Source organism: Myodes glareolus, chromosome 27 (assembly GCF_982192425.1).
Source record: "Myodes glareolus chromosome 27, mMyoGla1.1, whole genome shotgun sequence".
In the NCBI taxonomy this organism is placed as follows: domain Eukaryota; kingdom Metazoa; phylum Chordata; class Mammalia; order Rodentia; family Cricetidae; genus Myodes; species Myodes glareolus.
In genome coordinates, this window is record NC_142052.1 from 17,637,141 (window position 1) to 17,656,401 (window position 19,261).

Consider the following 19,261-nt stretch of genomic DNA (forward strand, 5'->3'; position numbering starts at 1 on the left):
TTGGTATAATAATCACAAATTTCAATTGCCCACATTCACAGGGGAAAATTCAGGTCACCCTAAAGACATGCCTGCCTGCAACATCAGTAGGCTGTTTTAGCTTATAAAGTTTCCTCAGGGTCCTATAAACCAAGACAGTTTCAAGCATTTTACTTAGAAGTTGCTCCAACAAGAAGTAAATATGTTTAAATTTATCAATTCAAAGATTATGCTGAAAACACACATTTGTACAGTGGTATATGAGCAGCGGATAAGAGTCACTAAAAATGCGGCAAAATGGGGACCTGCCTTATTACTACAAAACCATGTTCTATAAGAAATGTAAGCTAACTTAGAGTGGTCTCTGTACAGAGCCTCCCACAGTCTGAAAGAACAAATAGAGGATGGAGAGATTGCTTAGCGGTTAAAGGCCCTTGTTGCTCTTTCAGAGGGCTAGTGTTCAGTTCTCACCACCAATGCTCACAACTGCCTGTAACTCCAATTGCAGGCATCAGATGCCCTCTTCTGGCCACTCTGGACATATATGCATATGCACGTGCACGCACACACACATAAATAAATGACAAAATAATAATTTAAAGATAGTACAAAAAAGACTGCCACATTTGAAATTATATTTCTGGTTGCTTCTTAAAGACGGCCTGGTTTGCATAGTGGGCTCCTGCTATCAAATGACCATTATTTAGCTGAAATCGCCCTCTGCTCAGTTGATTGGCACAGGTAAGTTACCTCCTTTTTTCATGTTTCTTTATCTTTGTTTCTAATTCTTAATACTAGCTAACCAAAAGCTCATGAATTCAGAATTCCGATCTTCCACTTTCAGTACCTGCTGCTACTGACCACAAGTTACCTTTCTGTGCAGTCCGTTTACCCCTCAGCCTGATCCCTCTACTGCAGACAGGTAGGTTGCTTGGCAAACACTACTTATTTCTCAACATCCAGATATCCTCCATCTACTCTTAGTTCCTTCTCTTTACATTTTTACAAATCTTGGCAGATCTCTAAGTGCCTCTAACACATGACCTTACCTGCCTCTTATCAGATCTCTGCCAGACAAAATGTTTATGCAGTCTTCATGGAGATAAAATAGGCTAAGTGAAAAAGTCTAGCCAGGTATTGTATGTAGAGTGGGTCCAAGCTTCTGGACACATCTGCCCAGGGACCTGTAGTCTAGGAGTCAGTCATGATTTCCGCTAAATGCACAGATGTCACACAGCTGCACATAGGGACGATCACCCTGCTTGACCTGAAAGTTTCCTTTAAAGTGGTCTAACCCAACTGTTTCCAGTTATAGATCAGGATCCAGAGGTCTAGACACTTCCCCATAAACACAGTTCAAAGCATTGCCTCTTTTAATCTAAGCATCTTCCTTCAGTCAGCTGTGCCCTTCCAGAATGAATAATTTCCTCTGGAGGCCAGGGAAATAGATGGGGTAAATTCCACTGAATCCCTCTGTAAATGGTGTGCAGTTTATCTGGCTGTCAGGTATTTCCTTTTAAAGGTCACTCTTCCTTGGTGAGAAATTTTCTCTGATGTTCTTATTAGAAGTAAACTGAGTTGTTTGGAGAAAAAGGAAGAAAATGTGATCGCGCACAAATACTATCTATCTATCTATCTATCTATCTATCTATCTATCTATCTCTCAGTTTCCTGTATCTTATATGTATGTTTATGAGCTTGTATCAATACTTAAACATATGTAAAACAGGGCCAAATAAATATAACCAATTATAAACTAAATACTATTCTATTTATCGGCAATTTGGTGTGTGCTGTGTGCCGGTTGTATGCACTTTCACTGTTTCTTATCTAGCAAAGGTCATTTTCAATGCTGACTTTATAATCTAAATACTAAGTTTCATATCCCTGCTCTGCCACTTTTGATCTTCTTCACAGACAGTCATGGAACATCTTTTTCAACAAGAAGAATGTGAACAAACAAATGGTAACAGACCCAGTGAGATAAGTTCTAACCCCCGGGGGCGGGGTACGGGCAGATGAAACAGTAAGTAAAACTCATAAATACTTAATGCTAAGTAACTGTTTTCAGTGACTTCATATACTGGTTCATTTACCTCCCAACAGCTCTCGGAGTGAATTGTGAATTGTGCTTGAGAGGTCTGGTGAGCAGAATCAATATGGACAGGACATTGAAACTGGAAGTGAGGGTACACTGAGGGAGGCAGACAGAAGACAGAAAGTAGGTGAACACACTGCTTCTCACCCATGGCATGCCCGCATCCCTACGATTTGCCCATAAAGAACATGACAGAGTCCTAAACACAGAAGAAAAAAACCCACAATAAAATGGGAGCTGAACACAAAACAGTACGGTGGCATCAAGGCAAGTGTGACCCATTGTCAGAAACAACACTAAGATTGTAAATGTCTCTCAGGGTCACCTGATACAGCACTACCCAATATGCCCCATTCCCATTCTCTAGTAGCCCTGCCTACACTTCAGCACATCTACAAGACAGAAAAAGAAAGAATGCAGAGAGTGCCCACCATGTTCTTTCAAATTCCCTCTCATTCTGACCTGCTTGACCCCATTTTCCACATAAGAAGACTGATACCACCAAAAGTTACATAACTCATATTAGTTTATACAGTTAATAGGCAGAGCCATCTGGAGTCAAACATAGACATTTTTAACTTTCCACTAAACCCTTCTTTGTCCTCACCAAGACGATACAATAGCCAGTCCAGATACATGAAAATCTGTGTGGTTAATTGCTAATGGCCAAAATTTCATGCTTTCCTTTAATTTCTCAGCATTTATAAAATGTGAATTAATGATACTGATTTGAGAAATAATGATGCAAAGTTCTAGATGCTTTATGTCACCCAATTCTGATTATTTCAAATATCTAGAATTAATAGTTTTGTGTTTTGAGACAGTCTCACTATAAAGCCCAGCATGGACTTGAACTTGTGGTCTTCATGCCTCTCTCTGCCTACTGAGTGCATCCATACTCAGCTGGACTTAATTATATTAGCAAGAACAAATTTACTATTGTGTCATGTGAACTGTGGCATTCTCTCTTTCCTTCTATCTATCATCAAAGTCCCTCCCACTGGGGAAGAATATAGAAGAAAATAGAAAAACATGAATCCGATAATTTTACCTTAAATTATACTTCCTAGAGACTGGGCACCAAACATGGTTTTCAATGATTAATAAACTAGACATAGTTTCACATTGGCCAAATCAAATATAATCTGGAGGTTATTTTGAAACATGAAGCAATTTTGAGGAATCTTGGGTCACATGTCACTATGGTTTAATGGTTCTAATTCTTGGGGAAACAACAGGAAGATTTCTCCCTGCAAAATTATTCTTTTCAACAATGACTTTCGAAGACAAGTGTTACAGATCTTCATCACACCATACAACTGAATTGACCTTTTTCAGAATGATTCTTTTTTGTAGGGGAAGGTCATTTTAGGATTGATTTAGACATAACGTTGCTATTTGGTTGAAGGTTGATTTAATTCTGTAACCAAAATGTCTTAACTATGGGATTGGCTATTCTTCAGGGATATTTTTCTGTCTGAACATAGTCTAAAGGGCAGACAGCAAAAGACTCTGTAAATATCAGTTGTATCTGAAAACTTAAAGGCCTGGAGCCATACATCTGTCATTTGTACCACACTTGCACAGAAAGTATGTCCATCTCGGCCTCCCTGGCCCAGCTCAGCATCAAACTGTTAAAAAATAAAAAATAAAAAGGACAAATCAACTTGATCTGGAATAAACAGCTATTTGAGGAGTTGGAGATAGACCAGTAGATAAGAGCACTAGATGTACAACCGTGCAAGCATGCGAACCTGAGTTTAAACCACTATCACCTATGTAAAACAGTCAGGCACAGATGCACTTGAGGGCAGAAACTGGAAGATAGGAAGATGAAGGCGTAAGTCACAGACAATCCCACACCAGTTTGGAATTATGATTAATAGAATGGTTATTTATTCAAAGGGGAAAAAACTTACAGATTACCGTCCCAGACAACAGCCCCTCTGCGCGAACAGGAAAGGAGTCCAAGGGCCGGAAACGGAGCCGGAAGACAAAGACAGAGTGGAGGACAGCCGCTGCTTTTTTTAAAGGGAGAGAGACCACGCCCCAATGGGCTGGTAACTCAGTGGCGATTGGCTGAAGGAGCTGAAGGAACTCCCACAGCATCTCCCCCTTTTGTTTAAGAAAGAGAGTTCTAAGCCTACTACGCAATTATATACAATAAGTACAAACCTACAAAATTATATACAATAAATACAAATATCCTATTCTAACTAGCTTAAGTCTTGTATAACAAATAACTTGGCCAAGTCATGAAAGGAAAATAACTACATTTATATAATCTTCAATCCCATCGAAGATCTGAGAAGGGAAATAATGTTATTTGAGTAATTAGGAAGTGCAATCAAACAACTTCCAGAACATGTAACAAATCGCAGAGACAACTGGCTACCTGGACAAACACCCAAAGTCACATTTGCAGCATTGAAGCAACCAACTTTGGCTAAGGCCTGATGTAACTGACATACCATTTTCAAAGGCAAGAAACTTCAAAACTATCTTACCCTGTCTTGGCAGGATATGACAGTCTTGTTTTATCCATTTACAGATATTCTGTAACTCTGTCAGTAGTTGAGGTATGAGCATTTCTTTACCCAAAGGCCAGTTCTGCCAAGAAGAAAGGCTCCAGGTGGAGTGTCTTTGGTGCTCAACATTCTCTCGGGCATAGATCAGTGTTGCCAGGAGTGATTGTGTCTCCCTACCATAGAACTCTGAATTAGATTAAAGGCCATTTTTTACAGCTCTTTGAAGAGGTTGAAGATTATCTATCTATACTGAATATAATCTCTATATATCTAAAGAACCTGATTAGTCTAATTATAAATGACAAACTTAGATGACTGTTGATCTATATAATTCTCAATATCTATCTAATTTAAAGACTGAGATAATAAACAACTGTGCAATAAATGAGGACAATGTGACCTCCAAATATAAACAATGTGCAAGTATACATTGCAATATGGTAAATATATATATCAATACATAAACAATATATAAGCATCTTAATCAGAGGTAGAAGTGTACAATGCAATATGATAAATATACATATATCAATACAATATATATATACAAATACATAAAAATGTTTAAACAGAGGTAGAAGCATGAAGCATGCATGCATAAAATAGTCAACATAATTTAACTTTGTATCAATATATAAGAATCGATACCAATATGTTTGTCTAAAAGCAATAACTCACAAGTACAAATCTATTTATCCCATAATCCAATTATCCCTTTTTTTTTTTAAGATTAAAAACTAGGAAATATAAGTTGCTCAAGAAAGAAAGTTTAATTAAATCAATTCCATACATGGAACCAGAAACCCAGAATCCAGGGGTAGAAAAGAGCAACCCGGAAGCCGCGTATGCCTCCACGTGACCGAGTCGTTCTGATTCACGCCACTAAAGAACCGCACTTACAAGGGAAATTTAAAAACAACTCAGAAAAGAGCAAACCAGGCAGGCAGAGATTGTCCCGAGCCTGTGGAGCTTGGGAGGCGTGGGGTTTAATTGAACTACTGGCTCCACATACAGGACACAGGCCGCAGCTGAGGGAGGTCTCGTGACTAGCCGAGCTGGTAGCAAGCAGTTGAGTTGGGGGGAAGGGGGGGTTCTACAACCAAACGTGGGGCGCCAGATGAAGGCATAAGTCACAGACAATCCCACACCAGTTTGGAATTATGATTAATAGAATGGTTATTTATTCAAAGGGGAAAAAACTTACAGATTACCGTCCCAGACAACAGCCCCTCTGCGCGAACAGGAAAGGAGTCCAAGGGCCGGAAACGGAGCCGGAAGACAAAGACAGAGTGGAGGACAGCCGCTGCTTTTTTTAAAGGGAGAGAGACCACGCCCCAATGGGCTGGTAACTCAGTGGCGATTGGCTGAAGGAGCTGAAGGAACTCCCACAGCAGGAAGATCCCTGAAGTCTTCTGGCCAATCTAGCTAAAATCTCAATGTTTGGTTCACTGGCAGACCCTGACTCAAACAAATAAAGTAGAAAAGAGGCAGACAGTTGATATCACTTCTGAACTCTGTATGAACATACTCGGGCACACCACACACACTCACACACACACACTCATACACACACACAAACATACATACACTCACACACATGCACTTTCTCACACACTACGTTCAGTGTTAATGTCAGTACTAAGCAAGTGTGTAAGGAAATTTAACATCCTGCTTTCTTTAGGAAGCAATTGAAAAATTAGTCAAATTTTCATAGTTTGAACTCCCAACAACCTTGCAGTGTCAACCCATCAGCATCTCCAACAGGGCTGGGTCTATAGCTCAGTAAAGTGTGTTTACAAATCCCTGGATTTAATCCTCAGCACTGTATAAAATTAGGCATGGCAATTCACACCAGAGTAATCTCAACACTCAGGAAGTAAGGTGAAGGAGAATCGAGTCCAAAGATTCAAGACTACACTGTATGAAGCCCTGTCTCAAAAAAAGCAAAAATTGTTTAATACAGTTATCTTTAACATTTGTAGTATCTGTGCCCAGTATTTGGACACATACTCACTATAAAGCTAGAACAATCCTTGAACAGTGTTTGGCTGAAACCCTAGCAAACTGTTCCTTACAGGCCTTTTCTTTCAGTTCTGGAACTTTCCACTGTTACATGGTATCTTGCATCCAGAATTCTACTATACCATATGCCCCTCAGTTTTGCAGGCTCTCTGGCCTCTCTGATCTCCAACCACCATGATTAAAGCAGTGTGATGATCATATAATCAGAGGTACAACTCAGTTAGCAAGATGCCCTAAATGCTATGTCAATTGAAATGACAAAGATAATCCACATAATCTTTTTCTCATCATTCAAGTGAACAGAAATTCCCAGCTCTGAGAATTGTCTACTGGGGCTGGAGATGTAATTCAGTGAGAGATCACTTGCCTAGGGTATATGAGGTCCAAGGCTCCATTGTCAGCACTGCAGAAATAAAATAAAAGAAGCTCTGTTCTACTGCATTGGCTCTAATAAAATCCATACCAGCAAACATACCCTCTAATACAATAATCATGGAAATGCCATTCATTATGTTTCTAACCACTGTGACATTGCAAATCATTCTTCCTTTTCTTTTGTGTGCCTTGTTAAAAATATTTCCCTTCATGTGTCTCCTCCATCTCTTTTTCAGTCCAGTGGTAAGCAAGAAAATTAACACCCTCTCTTCAACAAGTAACGACAGAAATGGACGCCTACTCAAGACTCTGATACTTGGAGTCCTATGTTCTCTGTAGCACTTCTACTTTCTATGAAATTGAGTATATAAATCCAGCAGAGTGCGACAGGAGCCAGCATATTCTGCGTAGTGTGTTCATTAAATTCGGTATTTATACACCACCAATGTAAATATGATACATAACACTCCAGCTCTTAGGAGCTGTGTGATATATATGTAATTCACCTACAATTCAGCTTTATGAACTGGGCTCCTTAGAGACACCAGAAGCTCCGGTAGCTAGGTACACAGTCAATAATTACTTTCATCTTTCTCCTTTTATTTACTCTTTAGGAAATTTATTAAGATGAAGAATGACAGCGTTGCTTTGCTAAGCCGTTTTGATTGCTTTCCTAATTCATTTATCATGACCTTTAGAACTGTTAGTTTGGTTTTCGCCTTCTAGTCATATGGAATCTTGTTTTATTAAAACTAAGGTCTGCATCCTCACTGGTTGTTTTCAAATGGGCCTTTTGGTGTGTACCCTATCTAATAGACTTGGTATCTGATAGATAGAATTTTTCTTTTATAAAGACACAGAAGCATAATACACAGAGCTACTGAGTTTCTCTGTGTGCATTTAAATTGATACTAAATTACTAATAAAACTTTTTAAAACTCTACCTGTTTCTTAGCCTCTAATCCTTCGACAGAGGAGGGAGAGCTAAGGACAAAAGGAAAGGTGACAGTCATTGATGTGAGGAACGCATGCTAAAGCCAGGCGCAGTGCTGGAGACCACTGCACACTCCATGTCATGAAATCCTCATAACATCCTGGAAAGTCAATAAAAGTAAACTTCTGTTAGAAGGAGGTAACAACTTGCAAGGTCGTATGGTGAGCACAGGGCTTGAACTTACTGATGTCCTCTCCTGCAGACCCTTCTGCTCTCAACTATCAGCACCAATGAGTCATAGTATACTAAATACATGTCACCATATGAGGGAAGCAAAAGTCCATGTTGCTGACCTGTAAATGTACAAAAAAGTTGTTCTATTTCACCACAACCTTAGTCTATAACTCCAATTGTTAAAACAGGCCATTCCTGCTCTTGGAAAGAAACTATCAGGAGAATTAGAAGGCAAGCCTTATTCAAGGAGAAAATATTTGTACTGGTCACTATTCAAAATATTCTCTCCTCCCAAAACCTTTCTAAGACTAAACAATAATGAAAATAATAACTTAAAATAAACAAAAAAAATGTGAAGAGATGCCCTAACAAGGAACATACATTTGACAAAAATATACACGAAGATGCTTAATATTATATACAATCTGAAGAACACAAATGATGTGGGATTCCCCTGTGTATACTGTGAAAATGTTTTATCATGATTGGTTAATAAAAAAGCTACTTTGGGCCTATGATAGGGCAGAATAAAGCTAGGTGGGAAATCTGAACAGAGATATAGAGAGAAAGAAGGTGGAGTCAGAGAGATACCATATGGCTGCCTAAGGAGACGGGCAACCCCAGAACCTCACCAGTAATCCATGAGCCTTATGGTAAAATACAAAATAATAGGAATGAGTTAATTTAAGATGTAAGAGTTAGATAATAAGAACCCCAAGCTAATAGACCAAGCAGTGTTTTACTTAATATAGCTTCTGTGTGATTATTTTGGGTCTAGACAGACATAAACAAACAAGCAGCCTCCACCTACACACAAACTATTATGAGACGCTACCACACAGCCATGAAAATCACCTGAGTCCTGAATACTAACTTAACTAATGCGGGTGAGCACACAGAGGAACAGGGTCTGCCCATTTGTTCGTATTCATAGACTACACAAAACCCTCCTTCAAAGACTATGAACTCATGGTTTGTGATGAGGTCTCACTCATTATAACAAATGTACCTCACTGCGGAGGAATGTTGAGAAAGGTGCAGGTTGTACATGTATTGGGAAAATGAGCCAATGGAAAATCATTGTGCCTTCTTTTAAATTTTGCTACTAACATAAAACTGTTCTAAAATCTACTTTAAGGAATAGGCTGTTTGTACAAAAGAGACATTGTTATGGAGGTAACCAACAGCTCTCTGATTGGTTTTGTCCTCCTACATGAGGGAAACCATGTCTGGTACTAACACCTGCTCCAAACTCATGCTGGGGAGATAGGAGGCTCAAAATGGGGACTGCACACAGTTGTTTAGCTGAATTGGCACAACATTAATTAAGCTGCCTTCCACGTATGTATGTTTATACCCACAGACAATTGCTAGTCTCAACCTTAATCAGAGAAGTCTCTCTTTCTAGTGAGCAGTGGTGAACATGGACTCATGGCTGTACAAAGCACAGAGAAAAAGTGATGGGGAAGGGGTCAGCCCTAAACAAAAGCATATATATGAAACATTCTAAGCCTCAAGGAACATTGCAGAAGAGGGGGCAAAAGAATGTAAGATCCAAGACAGGGAGAAGGGAGAAAGGTCATTGGACCAGACAAGGCCCTTGCAATCTGAGCCGCGCCCCCACCCCACCCCCATGCAGCACTTAATCTGCATAAGAACAGACCTGTCAATGGTCAAGTGTGGATGCAGACAGAGTTTAGGAGGCCTTAGCCTCACTGCTGAAATATTTGAACCAATAGATTCCAGATGAGGGAGAATCATTGCCTTCAGTATGTACTCACTGATGACCCTCCCAGGTTCCAGTAGACAGTCACAACCCAATGATCACACAAATGGCCCTAGTTAAACTAAATGGGTCTCAAAACCAAATTCCTGATTCTGGGGAAAAGAACTGGTAGGGATGAGGTGTCATTGATTGCATGGCAGGAAGTGGGCATGAAGAAAAGAATCAGAATACTATATACATGGATGAAATTGTCAAACAGAAAAACCAATTTTAAAAGATAAAAATTGACTGTTTACATTGATCCTAGGGAAAGTCGCAATACACCAGCAAATGTAAGTAGATAGAATGCACAAAACTTAATTCCATATAAAAACTTAAGAACAAAGAAAGGAAACTTTAAAACTTTCAGAAGAAAACACTTGGTTTTCTTTAATATGAAAAAGAGAAACACATGCCATAAAATTTTAGAAACAATACAGTATCACCAAAGACTTCAGAAAGCAAGATATTCATGAACTCACAAGACAAAGGCAGGAGATAGTGTGTACCAAACTATCTCAACCACATTTATTTCACACTGAAGAGGAGTAGGAAAAGTCTCAAGTGCACAGATTCGGTGGGCAGGCATCTAAAATTCAGTATTGTTGCACTTTAACCCAAAGAGAGTTCTTTATAGGGAGTTTCTTTAGAGCAATTGAATATTGAATAAATAAATACAGCCTGCTTTATTGGTGAATAGATACTGAAATATCCATGGTATCAGTAGATGTGTCAAATGTGAGGTCTTACCCCAAATGAACATAGCAAGAACATCTTTTCAAATGGAGAACAGATAATGAAAATGACAAGTTTCACATTAAAATCCTAATGACCTTCCCTGCAATCTGTGTATTAGAACCAGCAACTGGCTCTGTACAACTTTTAAAAGGATATTTTCAGCACCTGAATCTGATAACTCATAAACGTGAAGTGGCAAAGATATTTGGAATGAAGCCTGGATGCTACGCAGTATATTTCTAGCTCTGACTCTAAAGATTCAAAGTTGACAATGTGTCAAAAAATGTGTTAGAGTAGTAGAGAAAGAGCAATATAGATAATCAGCAACAGATATGAGAAAGATAATTAGATTCATAGAGAGATGATACATGATAGACAGGCATACATACTGGTGGATTATTGATTGATTAATAGGTGGGTGGCTATAAAGATGATAGAAGATAGATAGATAGATAGATAGATAGATAGATAGATAGATAGATAGATAGAATTGATTTTTTGTTTAACTTTTGCTTAGTGGGAGGAATATGTGGTTAACTACTTAGTCTTCATATTGGAAAGGAAATCTCAACAAAACAATGTAGATCCAGAAATTATTCTAAAGGGGCAGCTAGATTAGGTTAGTGGGAATTGTCTCTTAGTCTTATTAAAAAATGCTCTAAAACACTAGACTAGTGACTACTTGCTGGTCACCTGTACTGTAAAATGATAATGTTGATGCAGTTAGCTTTGTGGAATCTTATTGGAAGAATAAGATTATCAATGTCCCCAAAAGTTAAATGGTGACACAGAGGCATAACAAAAATGGTATAAAATATGTTGGTAAGAGTATACTTTCTCTTACAAAAGAAAAAAAAAGGCAATTTTTATTGTTCTCCATTTGTGATCTAGAACATCATCTGTGAGATCAACAGAATTCTATCTAGCACCAAAAATCAAACCTGATTGACAGAAGATAAACACCCATAAGGGAACAAATGTTACCGGAGTACGCTTTAGTAATGTTTTGATGATCCACCTTCTAGACTCATCTACATTCTGAAGCTAAAATCAGATTCAAGTTTCATTCGCCAGTTGTCTCGTATAGTCCTTATGTCTGAAATTCCGTCCTACATGACAGTATTGCTAGTGGTTTACTGTATGGGGGAACAAGGAATCTCCAGAGACTTTCACTTAATACTTCCAAGATAGGCCCAGCTTACTAGCCATGAGGGTAAGCATGGAGAACCTCCCAGTGTTTGTTCTACTCACACACAAGCAGAGAATATAACAGGATGAATTTGAGTTTATGTTAAACAACTACAAGAAAATTAACTATTCTCCTGCCAATACATACTCTCTTTGCACAGGAATAGAAGCATCAGGGTCAACAGACCACGAATGGAAACCTCAGGATCCATTCACTAAAAATAAGTCTTTTCCCTTTGCAACTTCATTATCCAAGGTCTTGTTTTTAGTAATGGAATGGAAACAACAGATACCCATGCTAGCCTATTCAAGTACCATTGCACGATTGACTTTTGCTACCCTTAGGCTCCATATCCAGTTAAAATCAGGATCCCATTTCAACTGCCAGACTTCCTTCAAATATTATCTGTCTACAGAGAACCAAACATGCAAGAGAACCCTTCACAAAGGTTCCTCAAAGCCAAGGTGAGTGATCTCCTAGTGAAAGTGTGGATGACCAGGGAGGAAGTCTTGACACATAAACCTAAATGTACTCATACAGATAAATGAAATAAACATTTTGGATTTGGCAAGTTAGCAAGAGCAGCAGTTCTGTTTATGTTGTTGATGATTTAATATTTTAATTAAACTTATTTGTACTGGTTCTATAGGAAGCTTATAATACCTTTCCCACATGATTTCACACATATTTTAAATGTATCCTCTATAAATGCAAAGAAGTCTCTAACTTTCTGTGTGACATTTTATTTTTTATGTAAAGTAATTCTGGAGCCAATATAGGAAAAAAGTTAAGTCTCCCTGTGTTTTTGCATATTTAAAGTTTTTATGAACTTCATCTCTCCCTCCCCTACCACCCACTTGGAAAGGTTTACTCTCAGTAGTAATAGAACACCTACATTTCTGAACTTGTCACCAGATTCCTGTTATTAAGACTAAGGTCTATGGCAGTGTAAGTGAAAGAAAGGACCTTGCTCCTTCATTTCTGTCGTGGCATGCAATTAAACACACTAGCATACACATAATGGCATTACCAGGAAGGGAAAGATGAAATGGCCTTGAAGATGCTTCTGACATTTTTGTTCTACATATTTATGTTCTTAACAATGAGAATTATAAAATCAAAATATTGTCAAGTCTAGAAAATGTTGACGATATTCTCCATCTTGTACCATCAAATATTCAGTCAAGATTAAATTCTTTATATAAAAATAAACTGGTTATTAATCTTATTATTATGGAAAAATAATATGTTTATGAAAATTGTTTTGTCATGATTTATTATCAGTAGGAAAAAAAAGGAATGACAAATGAGCAGAAAAAAATTCTTGATGAAACAATGTCTGGAAAGTTCCCAAATGTATTGAAAAACAATGTCCTCATGAAGCACTGAGTTTAAGTCTTGGGTACATCACACTAAAAATACTGGGTCACTAATAACTCATGTCTTTACATGACTCCCATGGCAAAATGAGAAGAGTTCTAACCGTTGGCTGTCGCTTCCCCTTGCCCTCAGTACATTTAACAAGGTAGTTAGTTATTCACAGAGAAACTTACCATAACTACACCCTCAGTTCCAAAGCCCTGATTTCAATTCTGTCTGAAAGAAGCATCAAGCTATTACATAGATATACTCTATCCCTGAAGAAGCTGATCTCATTGTCACTGCACCATGGAGAAGTTCTTCTCCGAGGAAAAGTGCAGGTCATGGTCAAAAGGATTTGGTTGAGTTGATAGTTTTAACAAAGATGTAAGCAAGACTGAGACCACTGATTTCAGGAGGAAAACTGGGGACAATGGCAGCATCAGGGAACCCTGCTAAGGACAAAATAAAAAAAGTACACACTGACCTAAAAAATTACTCTTTCAAAAAAAAGGAGCTATCATCTGATTTTATTAATTTTAAGACTATTCATACTCAAGGAAATTATTGAAAGTAATAGGGCAATCTGTTTACAATTAGTGTTACTTAAAATTTGGGCATGTGCCCAAACCACATTCAACCTCTCCACACAGTAGAACCTGCTCATCCTTCTCCTGGGTCTACTATAAGGAGTCTGCTGAACACTCCCCTCAGTGAACCCTCCCCAACCAACCAGGTCTAGCCCAGGTCCCATATTCAATGTCCTGGTCAGTCTGGTTTCCCATGGCTGGGGGACAACCAACCTCCATCCTTTCCCAGGGCCCATTCTGCCTACCACCAACCCACAGCCCCTCTCAGCTATATACAATCCCTCCACCCAAACAGATCTACACCCACACTCTGGACTTGAACACACATTCTGCATACCAGCCCAGAACTTTTGCCCACCTGATTTCATTCCCTCTAGGCCATTTCTAACCTCTAGCCATTTCCAAACCTTCTCACAAATTCTCTCTTCTACTGCAACCTGCTCTGTCCAAATAAGACACAGAACTAACAAAATAATTTCACATACCAAGATTTCATCCCCCAAAACACAAACAATATAAATGATCCAACCAGTAACACCCTCAAAAACCCACAAGTTCTTTTGAAATGTCTATCAATAAGAATTATCTAGATGAGCTCCAGCACATAAAATTTAAAAGAATACTCAGGATACACTTTGTCAAAGAATTCAAGGAGTTTAAGGACTCAAAGAAACGGTTCAGTGGAATTAATGAGAAATAGCTTGAGAATGAACATCTAAGTGATGCCATGAACACACAAATATAAAACTGATGGAAATGATAAGGACAGTTCAGGATTGGAAATTAAATTCAATAAAGAGATCAAAACACAAAGGAAAACTCAAGATAAAATGGAGCCCAAATTGAAGAATCCAGTAGTCCAACTTGTGACATGAAGGGGTCTGCTTATTGGGGTTTCTGTCCTGCCCAGTTACCCACAGTCAGCAAGCCCCAAAGAAAATTACACAGAGATCTCCATAAGTTATAAAACTGATTGGCCCACTATCTCAGTCTTCTTTTTAGTTCTTGTAGCTTATGTTAATCCATTATTGTTATCTATGTCAGCCACATGGCTCGGTACCTTTCTCAGTTGGGCAGCTCACATCTTGCTTCTTCGGTGGTCTGGGCAGAAGTGTGAAGGGAGCTTCCTGCTTCCCAGAATACTCCTGTTCTCATGGCCCCACCACTACTTCCTGTCTGGTTGACCCACCTATACTTCCTGCCTGGCTAATCAGCATTTATTTAAAACATATTTGACAGAATACAAACAATTCTCCCGCACCACTTCCCCCTCTTTAAAAAAAAAAAAAAAAGAAAAGAAAATATCCATAGTCCATTTGTTGGGAATGTGGGCATAGTATTCCAGGCTACTTCTAGTTGATTGGGAGTGCTGATAATCTTATGGGGACCTAAAGAAAATTTAGAATTATGACCAAGTCCTTACTGGTGTATCCTGTGAGTCTTGATCATCTCAGGCAGCAGTCTTGAATCTGTTCTGGATGTAGAACTCAGATATCCAGGCCACCTGTTCCTACCAGAGATTTCTCAGGTGGTCTTCCTTGATCACACCGGATTTTTTTAAATTCAGAATGAATCCACAGCCTCTCATTTTCTAAGGAAACAAAAGCAAAATCTCTTCTCCAAAGTAACATACCTTTTGTCTTCAATTTTAAAGTCAAGGTATTTTCAAAATACCTATCTTGGATTAATTCAGCAGCATTTATAAACAAATATCCTTTAGCAGTTGTTGCTCCTTCCTCAGCATTTAAACAATTCAAAGAGAGCATAATAACATATAGTATCAAGATTCTCTGTGTATTTTTCATCTTTACATGGCTTTATTTTAAACTCTATTTTCTTTTATTTTTAATTTTTGGCTTATTGAGACAGTGTTTCTGTGTATCTTGGTCACAGAGATTCTCCTGTCTCTGCCTCCCCAGTACTGGAATTAAAGGTGTGTGTTACAACACCTTGAACTCACAGAGATCTGTCTATCTCTGCCTCCCAGGCATTGGGATTAAAGGTGTGTACCACCACACCCAACTACTCTCTTTCTTTCTTACTTTAAGAGCTTTAACTTTTAGCCTGCATATATTTTTAACACACTGGTTTACAGTTAACACACTGTAAACCATTTAGAGGTTTTCTTTGACTTTGAATTTTTCTTTTACTGCATATCTCTCTTTTTCTGACTACATGAGTCTTTAAGGAGAGGATTAAAGCCATGGCTTTAAGGGCTGGATCCAGCCCATTCCTTAGCTTTCTGCGATTCCAGCCTCACAGTGGAGGTATTGGCTGTAGCCACATTTATTGCCACAACTCTATGGTGTTTCAAGGTCCCTGACAGCAAGCAAGCTGCAGCAGTATGTCCACAGACAACACTCAAGTCCTCTCTCTGTAGTCGGCCCTCCTGCCTCAAAGAGTCAGAGTTTGCACTGGCAGGACAGCCCAGAAAGCCAGCATTTTAAAATGGCACAGCTATTTTCCTACTACAGCTGAAAACCAAAAAGCATGTGTTCAGTTTTTCATCAACACTGTTTAAGTGTTTCATGGCAGGACCTCTTAAAAGAGTTGCAAGGTTTTGCAGCTAAAGTTGAGTCAGGAAGCCTCTCTTAGATGAGAGCACTTGCTTGCTTCTAGCAAGCAGAGAAGACCTAGGAAATTGCTGCTGCCAAGAAAACATGTTTTACTCTATTCTTTCCCAAGCTTTCTCAGACTTTCTGTGGATGCAGTTATCCACGTGGGCACCATTCTGTAACATGAAGGGGCCTGCTTGTTGGGGTTTCTGTCCTGCCCAGTTCACCACAGCCAGCAAGCCCCAAAGAAAATCACACAGAGCCAACTAGAAAATTCAAAGGAAAGAAAGTGTTAGAAGTAGAATGAATCAAGCAGAAGATAGTGTCAGGACTTGAAGATAAAGTAGAGGACCCAGACCAAATAAGCAATACATATATTTTAAAAAGAATTTAAAACAAATAAAAGGAATATACCAGAAATGTGGGATATTATGAAAAGGTCAAACAACCAAATTCTAGGCATTGATAGAGGAAAGAATCCCAAGTCAATGGCATAGACCAAATCATCAACAAGATCACAGACGAAAACTTCCCCAAACTTAAAGAAAAAAGCCATATCCATACAGATACAAGAAACACTAGATAAACAAGAAAAGAAAATCCCAACAGTAGATCATAATCACTAATACAGAACAAACAGAGGGTGGTGAAGACCCCAAAATAAAAACACAACTCAGATATAAAGAAAAACTTACCAGAATAACAGATGATTTCTCAATGAAAATTGAGAATGAATCAGAGGAGTTAAGAGGACAGCTTCATTCTGATCAATAGAACAGATAATGGAGACATTAATATCCTAAACATATATGCACCAAAGTCCTGGTTGACCAAATTTCATTTTAAAAAATGTATTACTGGATTTAAAATCCATCTAGTAAGTGACTTCAATATCTATACTTTTCCCAACAGATAAGTCATCTAGACAACAAAATAAATAGAGAAATATTAGAATTAATTGACATCATATATCTAATGAACTTAATATATATCTACAGAACATTCCACCCAAACACCAAAGAATACACATTCTTCTCAGCAATACATGGAAGCATCTTTAAAACAGACCACATCCTGGAACACAGAACAAACCTTTACAAATTTAAAAAGATGTAAATCACTCCCTGTATCCTATCTGACCACAATGCAATAAAAATTTAAATTGGTAGCAAGCAAATCTCTAGTAAACAGATAAATTCTGGAGATTAAATATCTCATTACTGAATGATGAATGGGTCAAATAAGAAATCAAGAAAATAAAAACTTTTCTAGGTTAGAGTTCCACCAAGATAACTTGTATTATTTTTAGTTATTGTAAATAATGGTGATGTCCAGAGTTTTTTTGATTTCCTGATTTCTTTCTCAACCCATTTATTGTTTGTAGATAGAAGGGCTAATGACATTTTAGTTAGTATCATATTCAGTCACTTGCCTAAAGGTGTTTATCAGCTATTGGAGTTCCCTGGTAGAACTTTTTGGGTTGCTTATATTTACTGTCATATCATCTATGAATGATGATACTTTGACTTCCAATTTGTATCATCTTTATTTCCTTTATTGCTCTAGCTGAAACTTCAAGTACTAATTGAATAGATATGAAGAAAATGGACAACATGTCGTGTACCTGGTTTAGTGGAATCGCTTTGAGTTTCTTTCTCTCCATTTCTCCATTTAATTTGTTTTTGACAATAAGTTCCTTGAATATTGCTTTTATTAGACCTACGAAACATGAACTTTAAATCTTTGAAGAAAGAAATTAGAGCAGATATCAGAAAGATCTCCCATGATCATGAGTTGCTAGGGTTAACATAGTAAAAGTGGCTGTCTTACCAAAAGCAATCTACAGATCAACGCAATACCCATTAAAATCCCAACACAATTCTTTACAGACCTTAAAAGAAAAATATTCAACTTCATATGAAAAAACAAAAAACCAAGGATAGCTAAAACATTCTGTACAATAAAGAAACTTCCAGAGGTACTGCCATCCCTGATCTCAAGTTTTACTACAGAGCTATAGTAATAAAAACTGCATGGTGTTGGCATCAAAACAGACAGGTGGATCAACAGAGTCAAATCGAAGACTCAGACATAAATCCACACACCTATAACACATGATTTTCAACAAAGAAGCCAAAATTATACAATGGAAAAAAGAAAGCATCTTCAGCAAATGATGCTGTTCTAATTATGTGTCACCATGAGGAACAAAGCAAATAGATCCACATGAACCACCCTGAACAAAACTCAAGTCCAAATGGATCGAAGACCTCGAAATAAATCCTGATACACTGAACCTGATAGAAAAGAAAGTGGTAAATAATCTTGAATGCATTGGCTCAGAAAGCAACTTCCCAAACAGAATACCAATAGTACAGGAACTAAGATCGACAATTAATAAATGGGACCTCATGAAGTTGAAAAGTTTCCATAAGGCAAAGGACACTGTCAATAGAATAAAATGGCAGCCTACAGAAAGGGAAAAGATCTTTACCAACCCCATATCAGACAGAGAACTAATTTCCAAAATAAATAAAGAACTCAAGAAACTAGATATCAAGCAGATAATCCAGTTAAAAAACTGGGTGTAGCTCTAGAGAATTCTCAACAGAAGAATTTCAAGTGGCAGATAAACATTTCAGGAGATGTTCAACATCCTTGGCCATCAAACAGGGAAATAAAAATCAAAATGACTCTGAGATTCCATTTGACATCTATCAGAATGACTAAGAACAGAAACACTAATGACAGCCTATGTTAGATAGGATATGGCAAGGGGAAAGTTCCTCCAATGCAGGTGGGAGTGAAAACTTGTACAGCCACTTTGGAAGTCACTGTAGCTGTTTCTCAGAAAACTGGGAATGAATCTACCACAAGACCCATCTATACCACTCT